Here is a 4,082-nt window from a genome sequence, read left to right as displayed (position 1 = left end):
CCTCTAGCGTACCTAACTTGTGAAAAGCATGATTTACGATATGCAAAGATTATTAGGTAGGAAGGTTTCTCAATCTGACATCGCCTGCTCCCTATCCTGATTCATGTGAAGGAGCGAAGCTTTTTCTTGCAAAAGCTATTCTCTTCTTTCTGCGTGGCTATCTTTACTACTGATTCAATGCAATGAATCCTTATTAGATGGTGAGAATCCGGTCTTTTCGGCATAAGAAGTCTTGGCTCTTTACCATGACCAATCCCAAAGCTACCCATCTTCCTGTGTGTGCTATCTAGAATAAGGAAGTCCAGGACAAGTCATTCAATCTCCACTCCAATTATTACTCATCCGGATCAGAGCGACAAAGACAAGCTTGTTTCGCTGGTCTCTCGGCATAACGGGTCTTAGCTTTTCCTGTTCACGACCTGACCTTCTTTCATCAGCTCTTCTTGCTAACGTCTTCACTTTCAAGGAGAGAAGTCACCTGACCCAGGAAACCCACGAGTGAACTTAGGCTTGCTTTCTCGCAGCATCCATCCTAAGAGAATAGAACAGGGATAGGGATCCTCGAATAGGAAGGAAGTGGCACTGGTATTGAATTCCTTTCTCTTACGAAATGTGAGTTGGAAATGCTTTAAGCTTGATGTAGCACTTTAGCTTGGTTGGCACTAGGATAGGAAAGACTTTATTCTTGTCGCTGACTTCTCTTTCTGGGTGTGGACGAGACAAAGTCTGATCCGTCTTCTGCTTGAACGGTGATATCTATAATAAGGAATACCTGTCACAAGTAGAGAAAAGCCCTTCATTGCTAGTAGTGCACTCAATTCGCCAAGGAGCGGGGAAGAAGAGCTTCTTCTTATTCAATACTAGCTGACCCAGCCTATCCATCTCAGTGGGCAAGTCACATCCCGCGCTGGGCTTAGTCCTTCAAATCGGATTCTTGGCAGATCGTCTGCTATTTAAGATTCCAATTCAAAGTCTGATCTTGCTAGGCTAGAAATTGAATAATCGATTAAAGAAAGGAGCTCGGATGAAAGCTCTCCCACCTTCGTAATGTAGTAGCTATACTTCCTATTCTTTTCCTTGTCGAGCGGAGGAAGCGGCAAAGAATTGCGTTAAAGCCTCTCTTCCTATGATTATGGAACTCAAGTCTGAAAGAGTTTTGCCCCTAAAAAAGAAAAAGAATGTCATCCGGCTTTGTAAAATAAGTTCGTTCGCTACCTTTACTTTACAGAATACCGAGAGTTAGGAGTGTCCACACATCGGTGTGAATAACATGTAAAGGAGACGATGCATGCACAGAAACATCAGAAAAGGGAAGTTTATGATGCTTTCCAAGTTGACAATGAGAACAAAATTAGAAAGACTTAGATGAGACAGAGAGCTTATTGACTGCAGAAGAGAGCGCAAAACTGGGACTCCAGCATGGGCCAGCTGACGATGCCAAGTGGACAACGGAACACGAGCAGCAACACAAGCAGAAACTGATGACCAGGCAGGGCGGGATGAAGCAAGCAGCAAGGGATTGGCTGAATAGAACAGATGCGACCGGGAATGGATATTGAATGGAAAGAACGAAAGCGACGTACGTACTGGATTGACCAGCGTGTGCCAACTACTCTACTTCCCTATTTCTTACTTTTTCACCTCCTTTTGGTGCACTCTTTCCCCAATTCCCTGATAGAGAAGAAAGAGATAAGCAATGATCGGACTAGACCAATGAAAGCGGACCAAGGTTTTTATTCGTTAGCCAAGCGCCTCTATTACAGAAGGAAAGCGATGCGCCCTATTGACTAGCCGAAGAACATTCTTATAAAAGAATGAATGGGAAGCAGGTCCGGTCTATATTGCTAGAGTTATCTTTACTTCACCCCCACGTACTCTCTATTCAACTATTTGAATTACGTCTCTAAGCTTCACCTTTACTTTAGTTCCTGCTGAGACTTATTTACTCTCTACTATAGTTGAATGGAAGATTAATTTACTAAGTCTCAAATAATGTCTTTTTGAGTCCCCATAGTGCATTCCCTCACATAGTCTGTAGAGTAATTTCTCACTAAGAAGGATTGCAATATAAAAAAGAGAATTCCAGATTGAAGATCTCTTGACCCATATACGATCCAGTTCTACATCTTAGCGCTGAACTAATGAATAGAGATTGAGCTTCACTTCGCGAATCGGGAATGGCATCATGTATTAAAAAGTGCTAGCGTTGACAAGAGATGAGCTAAAGAGGTGGCTGGGCAGTTGACCAGACCCTACCACATACAGACAGCAAGCAAGAGCTGTGCCGGCTTATCCCGAAAATGATGAAATTCCCAAATGCTACTACCTCTTTGCTAAGCACAGGAATGCTTGATCGAGAAAAGCAAGTAAAAAAACAGCAGGATACGGAATATGAAGGGGCTGGAGGTAGGCCAATGACCAATTGAAGAGTTACAGAAAAAGTATAAAGCCCTCAATCATGCTCTTGCCAGTGGCATATACTCGCCGATTAAGGCAAATTCGGCGCTCCACGAAAAACATAGGGTCGTCCCTGGACTTAAGGAAGGCAAAACAAAAGTGCCCCTATGACTCTGGTTCTAGTGAAAGCGATGAAAGTATAGCTGTGCTCCAGTTTTTCAGGTAAAGGTTATACGGTGAAGAGCCCGGTCAAGGCGACCTTATTAAAGAGAACATTCGGGACATAAAAGCCTATGGTAATCTCGTCCTTAGTTGCCGAATCTAATGGAGGCGACGGATCAACCGTAATTTTCAGGTAAAATGAGGCCTCTCCTTTACAGTCGAGTATCTTCAAACCTCGACGGGATGGGAACTCCTACTCTGACTATAGTTGCGATCTCTAAGTGGGATTTTCAGTCATCTATCCCTTTTCTTTCCCTAGCGAGTGAAGAACGAGTGGATGTTTTGAACGAGTGTTGAGCGAGTGAAGTGCCCCATAAGCAATAAGGGCGAGTTATATTTATTAATTCCGTGAGCAGCGATTGAACTGAACGTTCCAAGTGCATCCAGCAGGAATCGAACCTACGAATTTGCCCCTTTATCCTTGTTTAGGTTGGGCGCTTTAACCATTCAGCCATGGACGCAAAGAGACTCAGCGAGTGAACTAGGTTTTGCATTCCTTCTCGAGCTTCTATTTCTTCCGTTAAAGGAGATTCGAGAAAAGATGGAATAGGAAGACGTGTTTCCAGAACAAACAAGATACGGGTTGAGAAGGGGAAGTTAGCAAAGTTAGACAAGATTGGAATGGGCATAGGAACATGTATTGATGTACCAGATCGGCTAATGCTCCCAGGTTGATGCGATGTATTCCACCAGTTGACTGAAGACTTGATTATTGGTATATCGATCGGTCCAGTACGGATTGAAATAGAAGCCGGTTCGACAGGAAGCTTTTGAAAACGCAGTGCACCCAGGTAAATAAGGAACGAGATGAATACAGAGGTTAAACGAGCATCCCACACCCAAAAGGTTCCCACATAGGTCTTCCTGAAACCCCCAGTAACTAAGGTAAACAACGTAATTTAAGCACCCATTTCTGTACCGGTTCCGGAAGAGCGAAGAAAAAGGGGATGTTTTGTTAATAGGAAAAAGAAAGTGTTGATAGCCGTAGCGATATAAACAAGAATACTCATCCGAGCCGCAGGAACATGTACATACGGAATACGAGAATTTCCACCTTGTTGAAGATCTAGTGTTGCTACCAGAATAGTTAAATGAATTGCCATCGCTGTTAAGAACAACCGAGATCCAATGAGAATTTGCGCATAGCTTCTGGTCTTTGACATCAAAAAAGAAGGTTGTAATAACGAAACGGACATGTGAGAATTTGGTCCTAGCTAGTGGAACAAGAAAGACATGGATCTATATTCAATACGCAATCAAAGGATTTCCAACGAAGAATTCCCTGCTTTGTTTTCGCTCCGCTCGTGCGTGGCACTCCTACTGCGGAGCGGCATACCGAAAAAAGAAAGGTTTTGGAAAAAAAAAGTCGATTCCCTATTGTGACCAAGAGCACATATCGAATACGATTCGGTTATGGTACTCGTGACTCTGCTGGTGTCTGCCACTGCCTCACACTTAAATGC

At 43.4% G+C, this 4,082-nt stretch overlaps 1 pseudogene; it reads right to left on the bottom strand.

Annotated features, from left to right (window-relative positions):
• Positions 1-3,044: 3,044 nt before the first annotated feature.
• On the bottom strand, positions 3,045-3,881 carry LOC131177159 (putative cytochrome c biosynthesis ccmC-like mitochondrial protein; annotated as a pseudogene).
• Between the last annotated feature and the right edge of the window lie 201 nt (positions 3,882-4,082).

This window comes from Hevea brasiliensis, unplaced genomic scaffold, assembly GCF_030052815.1.
Source record: "Hevea brasiliensis isolate MT/VB/25A 57/8 unplaced genomic scaffold, ASM3005281v1 Scaf346, whole genome shotgun sequence".
NCBI lineage: Eukaryota > Viridiplantae > Streptophyta > Magnoliopsida > Malpighiales > Euphorbiaceae > Hevea > Hevea brasiliensis.
The sequence above is the reverse complement of the archived record's forward strand: the minus strand, read 5'-3'. Positions and strand labels throughout refer to the sequence as shown.